This window comes from Globicephala melas, chromosome 4 (assembly GCF_963455315.2).
Source record: "Globicephala melas chromosome 4, mGloMel1.2, whole genome shotgun sequence".
Classification (NCBI taxonomy): Eukaryota; Metazoa; Chordata; class Mammalia; order Artiodactyla; family Delphinidae; genus Globicephala; species Globicephala melas.
Genome location: NC_083317.1, coordinates 25,734,591 through 25,748,290, shown reverse-complemented (window position 1 = coordinate 25,748,290; position 13,700 = coordinate 25,734,591). Strand labels below are relative to the sequence as shown.

Genomic DNA, 13,700 nt, shown 5'->3' with positions numbered 1-13,700 from the left:
TTGTTGCTCCCTTTTAGTTTATGGAATATCCTTGCCCCAAACCTTGATTCCTGGGGTCTTGCTGGTTCAAGCTTCCTCTGTTCACAGGTCTGAATTGAGATCCCAGCCCCAGTCCTCGTCCTATGAAAAAGCAGGATTGTTGTCTATCTTCAGTTGCTGGTGATTTCACATACCCTAGAGTTTTTTAAAATTCATCTACAAGAAAGTACCTCTTTGTTCAATATTGGACCATCATGAAAACTGATCCCAGCACAATTTAATTTAACATCCTGTTGGTGAGAAGGATAAAACATATCCATTTCTGTTTAGAAAAGAAAATGAGGGCTAAATGTATAAAGCTGTTAGGAAAAAAACACAAAGATACTGTCCCCAAAACAACCACCCTCAGGAATATTAGAAACTCAGCTTGCTGGGAAACCTAGAAAGTGATTATGCTTAGGACTAAAAATATGAGACATGAAAAGAAAAATTCTTGACATAGTCAACTAGCAAAACCACTAGCGGGGCATTTAAAATAAGAAAATAACATAATCAAAATAACATGAAACTATAGATGTATAGTACCAATTAAGGAACCTCAATGTAAGTACCACTTAGATCAAGAAATAGAATATTGCCAACATCTAGAAGCCTCTTCTTGAGCACAAAGCTCTTCCTTACCCCTCTGTAAAGGTGGATTTACAATAAGTCATTTTCTTGTTTTTTTTTTTTTGTCGTTTGTTTGCTTTTGTTTTAACACCTAAGTTTATGTGTATATATAGTGTATATATGTATTTATTATGTGGTATGCATATAGTTTATATAATTTATATGCATATATGGTTTGTAATCAAATATATATGGGAATATATATATATATATATATATATATATTTAATTTTAACCAATACTCTAGAGAATGTCTGTGAGGTTTGTGAACTCCTAAAGATTAGCCAGACTTACTCATCTTTATATATTTAGTACCTAGCGTAAACCCTGACACTTAGTGAGCTTGTAATAGCATGCAATAAATCTGTGTTGCATGCAAAAAAATTATTAAGCAGAAACCTCAATTAAATAGAGTTGAGAGACCAGAAGAAGGAGTTCTCACACCCTGTGATGATAGCAGAGCCCAGCAGGAAGAAGAGAGACTTCTTTCCTGTCAAGGACTCAGCCAATGAAAAGCCATGGATTATTTGTAGCCTAATGAAACAGGAGGGAAGGAGGCAGGGCACAACCTTTAAAAGAATGACATAGCCATAGGACATGACAAAAACTGGTTAGGATTAACTAGATGCAAGATGGTGGAAGATTTGACTACCAGTAGAACTTGAGCCCCATTATACGCTCATTGTAATACATTAGCATGCTAAATGACTCATCCACTAGCACCATGACAGTTCTAAGGCTAACCATAAAAGGCCAAAAAGTGGGCAGTGGCCCAATTCCTGGAAATCTCCGCCCCTTACCTGAAATAATCAGAAGAATCCTCCCACTCATTAGCCTATGAAATTATCCAGCCCAGAAAAACTAACCACGCCATATTTCGAGGCTCTCTTGCCTTCTGAGATGGCCCACACTCTGCCTGTGGCGTGTGTTTCTTTCTAAATACTCTCTCAATAAATCCACTTCTTACCTATCACTTTGTCTCTCACTGAATTTTTTCTGCGGCGAGACATCAAGAACCTCAAATTCACCGGGAACACTATAGCCTTTCCAACTCCCTTTTCCCCTCTTTAAAATTTCCCTTGCCATGTGGGCACTTGCATGTGGTTCACTATGGTTGCAGACTCCAAACTGCAATTCTCTGCTGATCTTGAATAAACCCATCTTTGCTGGAGAAACATCTGATAGTCTGTTTGTTTCAGGTCAACATGAACAAGTAAACTGTAAGTTGTTAAATAAGAGATTATTATTTCACTTATCTTTGGAGATTATTTTGACTATGTGGTGGAATAATATGTGTTGAGATGTAAACTGATACTTTTTCCTTTAACATTTCCTAAATCCAGTTTTCTCCATTTCAACAATTAGATATTCTGCCTACATTGCCGTAGGGAAGGGACAACACAGATAAATCAGATTACAAAAGAGGTAAATTCTTGACTAATCTATTTCTGTTTCCAGTAGTCAATGGATTTGGAAGATTAGATAAAGTGTTGTTCTTTCTGCTCCTTATTTTTCTTGGCCAGAGAAGAAAGAAGGTGAGAAGGCAAATAAGAGATTAGATATGAGACTGTCACTGAAAACTGGAGGCTAACACTTGCTTTTTTGCCTTCTTTGCCCTTAACCCTAGAATGACAGAGATCTTGGATAGGCTTTGGGGGCTCTGAAATTGAGGAGACCTGTGCTGTAGTGTGCAGGGTCTGCTTTATCCCTGCTTCTGAGAGCCAGTTGTCACATTTTTAGGAGTAGAGTGAGCTTGTTGGTATTACACGGGTGACTTGAAATCAGCCCTGGTGAGAGTGTTCCTTTCTGAAAATTGGCAAATGCTCTTCCATCCCACCTTGGAGAACTGGTTGTTAAACATTTATCAGCACCCTCTGGACAAGTGCCTCCATTCCCAGGGGGAGCCTGGGAAAGTAGATGGACTGCCAAGAACTGGACATATTCTGAAATTACACATCAAGTGTAAAATTTGTGGTGTGATGTGTCCAGGAAGATGGGCTTCAGTCAACCACCCAGGGCTCCTGCCTATCTTTTTGTGCCATGCAGAGGAGTAGAACAATTTCTCTGCATGCAAGAGTAGGACAGAGGTGGTAAAGTATCTCAGACAACCCTAATAATTGACCTGAAGCCCCAGAGTGATATGGAATTGCAGATGAATGTTTTCTGAGCAACTTGGAGTGGGCATGGAAGTGGTTGAATAAGGGCCAGTTTTGAAGGGTCTTGAAGTTGAGGCCAAATGACCTGCCAGAAACGCATCTCAAAGAATGCTGGTTTCGATAGACGACAACCCTACATCTCCAGCCTACTCTCTTCACCCTTCACAACTATATAAGCTCCTGGAACTTAAACTTGATCTCAGGGTGAAAGAAGAAGGTTTGAGACTAGGGTGGAACATGTGAGTCATCCACGTTGGGTGCAAAATTTAATGGGGTACCAAAGAACTCACTAATCAAGATAAATAATATTTTAATGCAATATATGAAAACTCAAAATTAACATAAAAGTGCATGGTGAAAAAAATGTCAAAAATTTAAGTGAACACAAGGTCAGTATTACCTAGTTTTCCTTTCATTTCAGGCTCTGCTATGGCTACTAGGGGAACTGTTACTGATGCTGCTTTCGTCTCCTCACTCCAGTGGAGGGGAGGTAGTTGTGGGGTGGCTGGAGGGCTTTGTATTGCATGAGATTTAGTTTCTGAATGCGAGTTTGAAATAGATAATGAACTGAATTCCAGAAAAATAAAATTCTATCTCTTGCACATGTGACTTGTGGGCTCAGACTTGCATTTCGTGCACATACATTCTGCTGTAAATTATCTTTGCATCTATAATTAAGTACTTTACAAGTGTTGTAATATATTTTCATGTGGGATTAAATATATGGTTACTTGTTAGTAACAGTTGAGGTCAGGGAGGATTTATGTTAATTTTTTAGGTGGTTTCAAATCTGTAGGTATACAGGTACACCCTGTTTCATTGTGCTTTGCTTTATTGTGCTTCACAGATGTTGCATATTTCACAAAATGAAGTTTTGTGGCAACCCTGCATTGAGCAAGTCTGTTGGTGCCATTTTTCCAACAGCATTTGCTCACTTCGTGTCTCTGTGTCACATTTTGGTAATTCTCACAATATTTCAAACTCTTTCATTATTATTACATTTGCTATCAGTGATCTTTGATGTTACTATTGTAATTGTTTGGGGGCACTACGAACCGTGCCCATATACGACGGTGAACTTCTTTTTTTTTAAGATTTTTTTTGATGTGAACCATTTTAAAAGTCTTTGTTGAATTGGTTACAATATTGCTTCTGTTTTATGTTTTGGTTTTTGGCTGCGAGGCATGTGGGATCTTAGCTCCCAGACCAGGGATCGAACCTGCACCCCTTGCATTGGAAGGTGAAGTCTTACTACTGGACTGCCAGGGAAGTCCCTAAGACGGTGAACTTAATCGATAAATGTTGTGTGTGTTCTGACTGCTCCTCCGACTGCCATTCCCCATCTCTCTCCCTCTCCTCAGGCCTCCCTATTCCCTGAGACACAGCAATATTGAAATTAGTCCAGTTAATAACCTTACAATGGCCTCTAAATGTTCAAGTGAAAGAAGGCATGTTGAAAGCCGAGATAGGCCAAAAGCTAGGCCTCTTGCACCAAACAGTTAGCCAAGTTCTGAATGCAAAGGAAAAGTTCTTGAAGGAAATTAAAAGTGCTGCTTCACTGAAGACATGAATGATAAGACAGTGAAACAGCCTTATTGCTGATGTGGAGAAAGTCTTAGTGGTCTAGATAGAAGACCCAAACTAGCCACAACATTCCCTTCAGCCAAAGCCTAATCCAGAGCAAGGCCCTAAGTCTCTTTAATTCTGTGAGTGCTGAGAGAGGAGAGGAAGCTGCAGAAGAAGAATCTGAAGCTAGCAGAGGTTGGTTCATGAAGTTTAAGGAAAGAAGCTGTCTTCATAACATCAAAGTGCAAGATAAAACCTCAAGTGCTGATGTAGAAGCTGCAGCAAGTTATCCAGAAGCTCTAGCTCAGATAATTAATGAAGATGGCTACACTTAACAACACATTTTCATTGTAGACAAAACAGCCTTCTTTTGGAAGAAGATGCCATCTAGGACTTTCATAGCTAGAGAGGAGTAGTCAATGCCTGGCTTCAAAGCGTCAAAGGACAGGCTGACTCTCTTGTTAGGGGATAATGCAGCTGGTGACTTTAAGTTGAAGCCAATGCTCATTTGTCATTCTGAAATTCTAGGGCCCTTCAGAATTGTGCTAAATATACTCTGCCTTTGCTCTATAAATGGAACAACAAAGCCTGGATGACCGCATGTCTGTTTACAACATGGTTTACTGAATATTTCAAGCCCACTGTTGAGAGCTATTGCTCAGAAAAAAAGATTTCTTTCAAAATATTACTGCTCATTTACAATGCACCTGGTTACCCAAGAGCTCTGATGGAGATGTATAATGAGATTAATGTTGTTTTCATGCCGGCTAACACAACATCCATTCTGCAGCCCATGGACCAAGTATTAATTTCAACTTTCAAGTCTTATTTTTCAGGAAGTACATTTTGTAATTCTATAGCTGCCATAGATAGCGATTCCTCTGATGGATCTGGGCAAAGTAAATTGAAAACCTTCTGGAAAGTATTCATCATTCTAGATATCATTAAGAAAACTCATGATTCATGGGAAGAGGTCAAAATATCAACATTAACAGGAGTTAGGAAGAAGTTGATTCCAACCCTCCTGGGTGACTTTGAGGGGTTCAAGATTTCAATGGAGGAAGTAACTGCAGATGTGGTGAAACTAGCGAGGGAACTGGAATTAGAAGTAGTGCCTGAAGATGTGACTGAATTGCTGCAATCTTATGATAATACCTTAATGGATGAGGAGTTGCTTCTTATGGATGAGTAAAGACAGTAGTATTTTAAGATGGAATCTAGTCCTGGCAAAGATGCTATGAAGATTGTTGAAATGACAACAAAGGGTATAGAATATTTTGTGAACTTAGTTGATAAAGAAGTGGCAAGGTTTGAGAGGATTGACTGTAATTTTGAAAGAAATTCTACTGTGGATAAAATACTATCAAACAGCATTGCATGCCTACAGAGAATTCATTTGTGAAAGGAAGAGTCAATCAATGTGGCAAACTTCATTGTTGTCTTATTTTAAGAAATTACCACAGTCATCCTAACCTTCAGCAACCCTGATCAGTCAGCAGCCCTCAACATGGAGGCAAGACTCTCCTCCAGCAAAAAGATTACAACTCGTTGAAGGCTCAGATGGTTAGAATGTTTTTAGAAGGAAAGCATTTAAAAAAAATTATTTATTTGTTATTTATTTGGTTGCATCAGGTCTTATTTGCAGCAGATGGGCTCCTTAGTTGTGGCTCGTGGGCTCCTTAGTTGCAGCAGTCAGGTTCCTTAGTTGTGGCTCACTGGCTCCATAGTTGTGGCATGCAAACTCTTAGTTGCAGCATACATGTGGGATCTAGTTCCAGGAATGGGGATCAAACTTGGGCCCCCTGTGTCGGGAGTGTGGAGTCTCAACTACTGCGCCACCAGGGAAGTCCCAGTGGTAAAGCATTTTTTAATTAAAGTATGTACATTGTGTTTTTAGACATAATGCTATTGCACACTTAATAGACTATAGTATAGTGTAAACATAACTTTTCTATATGCTTGGAAGCCAAAAAACTTGCATGACTCCCTTTATTGGGATATTCTGTTTATGGTGGTGGTCTGGAACCAAACCTGAAATTATCTCCAAGTTATGTCTGTACCTGTGTGTATGTATACACATCTCTCTTTGTATATTTAGTAGTTTATTAGTCTGCCAGATTTTCTGGTACTAAAGTTAGAGTCACTGGTCTATAGTACTTATGATTCCCTTCAGCAATTTGTCAAAAATGACAGACATATATTTTGACCAACAATTCCATAAATTCATGCTTCACTTATTTTCTGTGTTGGGTAATGTCAACTTCCATCTATTATCAGCCTCTGCCATTTCTAGTAGGAATAAAAAAAAAAAAAAGCTGACATTTTATTGGTCTCAGTATGTGCAAGGAACTTTGAATATTCTGTTACATGAATTATCTCATTTAATATGGCAGCTCCATAAGAGACGGACTAGTAAAATGTCCATATACAGATGAAGAAACTGAGGCTTAAGATGGTCACATGTCTGCCTGGCTCAAAGCCCGTATATATACTCACTGTGCCAAACTGCCAAATCTAGTGTCCTGATGCCTCACGATGGGGTCCACTGATGTCCCCTTCGCTCAGCTTGTGAATGTGTTTTCCTTTTGTTTTAGACCTAGAAGACTGTGCAGCATTTCTAGTTCACAGGAGTTATATTATTTCTATCTGTTCTTATGAACATAATGTCTGATGAAGTATTAAAACTATGTTTCTCTATGAACAGTAACTCCAAAAAGAATGTCAACCGATAGTGCTGCTGATGAAAATGAATAGAAAATGAGAAAGTAAAAGAAAAGACATCATTATTCTTAGGCACAAAATGTAAGATTTATGGAACAGATGACAGACCGCATTGATGTTTGTGAATTGGATCAGGACTCTCTCATTTGCAAGTATCAGAAAACTCACTCAGGCAAGGTCTTGAGAGCTGAACTGGTGGTGCTGTGAGGGTGGGCCAGGATCTGGAGTAGCAAGAAGTGCTGGAGATATAGGGATGTGAGAGCCACATGAGCCAAGTCCAGTATAGGGGAGCAGTCTAAAGGTCAGGGCTGCAGGGCAAGAGTAAGGTTACAGAAAGAAGGCAAGATAGATGACTAGGGTATGAGGGGATGGAAATACACTGGGAAATGGGGCATTTTCCCTCTATCTCTTTGCCCCAGGTGGGATTTCTGGCAGTGCCTGCATCTCCTCTGTGGCTCCTGCTGTCTATGATAATGGTTGCCATGGTTCCAGGTTCTCCTGGGTGACCCAGCCCTGGAGCTCCTGTAACACCACCTCCTCCTTTGGTTCCTCAAGCCTGCTGGTATCAACCAGAAGCTTTATTTGGCTTCTCAGCTTTTGCCTCACTTGTGTTATCAGTTTCCTACACACAATTCCCTCTGATTTAAATATTCAGAGTGGTTTCTGATTCCTGGTTGAATCTTGACTTATACACTGTGCTGCTGGTCTTTGACCTTTATAAACCTAGAACCCAATAATACTTTAATCATTAGTGGCATACACATATAGGATCATTAAGAACACTTAGCATGACCTTTTTCTTAAAGTGCCATATTTTGAAGTGCTTGAATCTTAAAGTAAGAGGTACCTGCTATATTTCATAGTCAAAAAAGAACAGTGAGGTTTTGGTAAAGATGAATCTAGAATACACATATGGGATGGGCTGAAGAGCAGAAGTCTGAGCATGTTAGCATGAGAAGAGAAAGGAGCCATTAGAAATGCTGGGAGGGTCTTTGATTGAATCAAGATCCTAGTGGTGGCGTTTTGGGGTAAGAACATAAATGGGGAGGAGAATTTCTTCCTGAGGGACAAATAAAGGGAAGGAGAATAAAAGGGAGGGTGTTAGTTGAGAATGGTTTTTGCAGTAGGTTCAATGAAGTACTTCAGTATGTCTAAATGGAAACATAAGTTTGTAGTGGAAGTCACCCAAATGAATTCCCCAGCAAAGCCCAAAATAAGCAAAAAATTTAATCTTTCTGTTTTCTCTCTTTCATTCTTAAATGTGCTTATGTATTATTATTGTCAAGTGAAGCAGTTGATTTTTTAGTTGGTTTTCTTGTGACATTCAGTGTCCTTTTAAAGGATCTTTTTATATTATAAATATGGCATTTTGTAGATTTTTGAAATCCCAGCTCTCCCTCCACCACCCTCATATTTGCCTTCTCTCTTTTGCCCTTTCCTTTATTTAAGTGTATATGCTATTCTGTGCTCATTGCTTGGATAGGAATGTGGAAGGTGAAGGTTTGGTGAAATCAAATTGGTTTTCATTCTCTCCCTGGCATTTATTTTCCAAAATGCTAAGGTCCCAAGAAAATAAAAAGGCAGAGCTGGGGATAAGAGCAGGGTAGATCTTCTCCAGCAGATACAAACATTTCAAATGAATTTGTAGTATCTGTGATTAAAGGTATCTCTGCCTTGCTCTTTAGGAAGAGCACTGGAGAGATGGCAAGATGCCATCTGTTTCTGTTTCCTTATTGGATTCTACTTACACACTCGTGCTGCCCAGTTTTGACCTTTATAAACTTAGACCCTAATAATACTTTAACCATTAAAAGTATACATATATAGGACCACTAAGAACACTTAGCACAGCCATTCTTTGAAGGTACCATATTTTAGAGGAAATGTGGCACCTTAGACAATCACACAGATGTCCTGTACCCCAATATGATATTGATGTAGAAAAAGTCTTAACCCTTAGAAGTCTCCCAGTAGTAGCAGAGATTGTGTTGGACCTGAAGGAGCCATGCAGACAGGGATGAGGCATGTCTCGATATTCCCTGCCTGTACTAAGGACCAGAATGAGGCAATGGACACGTAATAAATGCCACTAGGCTCAGATGACCCACAGGATCAGATGATCTTCTTTTGATGCTTAGGTGCCACAGAATTTAAACACACCTCAGGAAAAAGGGATAGGAAGCCCAAATTAACTGAGATTAAGAAAAGGAAAATAGTATGGATGTTCCTAAAAAATTAAAAATAGAACTACTGGATGATTCAGCAATCCCACTTCTGGGTATGTATTTGGATACCCAGAATTGAAAGCAGAATCTCAAAGAGATATTAGTACTCCCATGTTCACTGTAGCTATTCACAATAGCCGAGATATGGGAACAGCCCAAATTTCCATCAACAGATGAATAAATAAAGAAAATGTGGTATATACATACAATGGAATATCATTCAGTCTTAAAAATAGAAGGAAATCTTACCATTTACAACAGCATGGATGGACCTGAAAGCCATTACGCTAAGTGAAATAAATCAGTCACAGAAGGACAAATACTCCATGATTCCACTTCCATGAGCTATCTAAAATAGTCAAATTTATAGAAGCAAAAAATATTAATGGAATTGTGGTTGCCAGGGGATGGGCGAAGAGAAGAGGGGCAGTTGTTGTTCACTAGGTATAAAGTTACAGTTATACGAGCTGAGTAAGTTCTAGAAATCTGCTGTACAACGTAGCGCCTGTAGTTAACAAAATAGTATCGTGCACTTAAAAATTTGAGAGGATGGATTTCATACTATGTTCTACTCCAAACAAAAACAAAAAAACCCAAAAAACAGAAAAAAAAAAAAAACTAGACACAAGGAAACTTTTGGAGATGATGGATATGTTTATTACCTTGATTGTAGTGATGATATCATAGTTGTACGCATGTATTCAGACTCATCAAATTGTATACATTAAATATGTGCAGCTTTTTTGTCTATCAGTTATGCCTCAATAAATCTGTAAAAAGAAAAGGAAAATAAAAAAAGAGAAGGAAGACTACTTTTTTCAGTGAATGTTTGGATTGTCCCCAAATCATTTATTGAACAATTTATCTTTTTCAACATTTGAAACACTCTTATGACATACTAAAGTATTTCATATACTTAGGTCTATGTTTGAACTTTCTTTTTTATTTTAATGAATTTTTAAATCAGTTTTTTGAGCAGGAACTGTGTTATTCTTGATATTGTATCTTTTAACTTATAACCAGTAGGGCTGGTTCTTCCATGTTACTCTCTTTTTTTCAGAATTTTCCTGTTTATTTTTGCTTGTTATATTTTAATATAAACTTTAAGATTGGCTTCTTTAGTTATAAGTATCACTAGTATTTTTACTAGAATCAGTTTAAAATTATGGACTAATTAATGGAGATTTGCACCTTTATTAAGTTGATTTTTCCTATTCAAGAATATGGTATGTTTTTACATTTTTTCATGCTCATTTTTGTGTCCATTACTAGTGTTTTAAAGCTTCTTAATATAAATTTTGCACATTTTTTATTACGTTTTCTGCTATGTGTATTAATTGGGGTCCTGGCGAGAAAGAGATAGCAAATACTCAAATGAAGTAATGGAGGAGAGTTTAATGAATGGGCTCTTTTCAAAGGTGTGGGAAAGGGTTAAGAAAACTCAACAAGGGACAGTGAAATATCCAAAGATTAATGACAGTAGAGAGTAGCAAGAGGGGGAAGTAATGGTTACCAGATATTGGAGGGAGCACTTATAGGAGAGGACTACCTTACAAGAGCTGTGGGCATCTGCAGAAGGACAAGGAAAAATCAAGGAGGAGACACCTTGACCTTGTTCTTCACTTACCATCTGGTTACCTTCCATGCCCTCCCATTGGACAAACCCAACAGAAACCAGAGAGCGAGGGAGACCATTGACATGGCCCACCAATGTCAGCCTCCTTGGACACAAAATAGAGTAGAGAAGGGTGCAATGGACTGAATGTTTGTGCCCCCCCATTCATATGTTGAAATCCTAACCCCAAATGTGATGGTATTAGGAGGTGGATACTTTTGGAGATGATTAGTTCATGAGGATGAAGCCCTCAAAAATGGGATTAGTGCCTTTATAAAAGGGACCCTGAGGAGTCTTTCACCCTCTTTCTTCCATTTGATGATTCAAGGAAAAGTTGGCAGTCTGTAACCTAGGAAGGGGTCCTTACCAGAATCCAGGCAGGCTGACACCCTGATCTCAGACTTCCAGCCTCTAGAACTGTGAGAAATAAATTTAGGCTGTTTGTAAACTACCCAGTCTATGGTACTTTGCTGTAGAAGCCTGGACTAAGACAGAAAATGGTACCAGTAAGTGGGAATGCTGCTCTAACAAATACCTAAAAATGTGATTGAAACTGGGTAATGGGTAGAGGCTGGAAGAGTTTTGAGGTGGATGCTGGAAGAAACGGAGATTGTTGTGAATAGATTTTTAAAGGTGATTCTGATGAGAGCTCAGAAAGAAGAGAGCTGTAGAGAAAGCTTCCTTCTCCTTAGAGAATACCTAATAACTCATGAACAGAATGTTGATATAAATATGGACAGTAAAGGCTATTTTGATCGAGTCTCAGATGGAAATAAGGAATAGGTTATTAGAAACTGGAGGAAAGGTGATCCTTGTTATCAGATGGCAAAAAATTTGCCTAAATTGTGTTGGTGTTCTAGTCTTTTGTGGAAGGTAGAACTTGCCAGTGATGAAATTGGATATTTAGCTGAAGCGATTTCTAAGAAAATGTTGAAGGAGAAGCCTGGTTCCTTCTGACTGCTTATAGTAGAATGTGAGGAGACAGAAATGCTTTGAAGATAGAACCATTAAGCAAAAATGAACCAGAGCTTGCAGATTTGGAAAATTCTTAGCCTATTCATATTGCAAAAGATAAGAAAGTGTGTTTGGAAGAGAACACTAAGGGATGTGAACCATGCAATTAATCAACCATCTCAACAAAAGCCAAGAATAGAGATGGGATTATACCAACGGAAAAACTGCCAGCTGGGACTGGCAGAGGAAATGGGACAAAATGAGGGAAGTCTGTCAAACTTCTTAGATCCTTCAGGACCGGACCATAGAACTATTTGACTACAAACATGCTATTGTCAAGACAAGGGAAGAAGACCCTGAAGGCGATTCAGAAGATCATCAGAGTTCACTCCTAACACAGGCCCAGAATGCTTGGGTCCAGGGGACAGGACTATATCCACCTTGATTTCAAAGGGTGGGACCAAAGCTCAGTGGAGTCCTGGAGGTGTGACCCCCATCCTGACAGAGAACCATGGCATGGGTGGAGCCACTGCAGAGAGAAACAGCACAGGCAGTTCCTTGCCAAGCTTCAGGGTGATAGTGACACCCCAGTGGGTCTAGAAGGTGGGACCACCCTAGTGGGACTGAAAGGTAGAGTATGGAGCCAAAGAGGATTATTCTTGAGTCTTAAGATCTCATGAATTTTGCCTTGCTAGGTTTTGGGTTTGCTAAGGACCCATTACTCCTTCCTTCTCTCCTTTTTTTCCCATTTGAAATGGGAATGTCTGTCCTATGCCTGTCCTACCATTGCATTTTAGAAGCACATGACTTGCTTGATTTCATTGGTTCACAGCTGGAGAGGAATTTTGCTTTAGTATGAGTCTCATTCATATCTGATTTAGATGATTTTTATGAGACTTTGGACTTTAGAGTTGATGCTGGAATGAGTTAAGACTTTCGGTTACTGGAATGGAATGAATATATTTTGCATGTGAGAAGGACATGCATTTTTGGAGCCAGGGCTGGAATGCAATGAACTGAATATTTGTGTCTTCCCAAAATTCATGTTGAAATCCTAACTGACAGTTTTTGGTTTTTTTTTTTTTTTTTGCGGTACGCGGGCCTCTCACTGTTGTGGGCTCTCCCGTTGCGGAGCACAGGCTCCAGACACGCAGGCTCAGCGGCCATGGCTCACGGGCCCAGCCGCTCCGCGGCACGTGGGATCTTCCCGGACCGGGGCACGAACCCGTGTCCCCTGCATCGGCAGGTGGACTCTCAACCACTGCACCACCAAGGAAGCCCCTAATTGACAGTTTGATGGTATTAGGATGTGGGGCCTTTGAGAGGTAATAAGGTCATGAGGGTGGATTTTATAAGGGATTAGAGTCTTCTGAAAGGGACCCCAGAAAGCCCTCTAGCCCTGCTTCTGCTGTGTGAGGATAGAAAGAGATCGTCAGTCTGCAGCCCAGAAGAGGGCTGTCACTAGAACCTGACCACGCTGCCACCATCATCTCCACCTTCCAGCCTCCAGAACTGTTGAGAAATAGATTTCTATTGTTGATGAGCCACCCAGTTTATGGTACTTTGTATAACAGTTTGAACTGACCAAGACAAAGGGTAAAGGGTGGGTCTGAAGGGGCAAATGACAGATATTTAGTGCACTACATATTTTATCTTTTTGTTAATACTGTACATGAAATATTTTGTCATCTCTCTCTGGTGTGTGTGTATGTATGTACTTCTGCCATCCTGAACTTAAACACTAAGGGAGATAGGTGATGTTCAATTATATAAGTAGTCACAATGAATGTGCTATCATAGGGGAGATAAAGGGTT

The 13,700-nt window shown here is 39.5% G+C and overlaps 1 pseudogene; it reads left to right on the top strand.

Annotated features, from left to right (window-relative positions):
• Positions 1-2,912: 2,912 nt before the first annotated feature.
• LOC138842638 (tigger transposable element-derived protein 1-like) lies at positions 2,913-5,938 on the top strand (annotated as a pseudogene).
• The last annotated feature ends 7,762 nt before the right edge of the window (positions 5,939-13,700 follow it).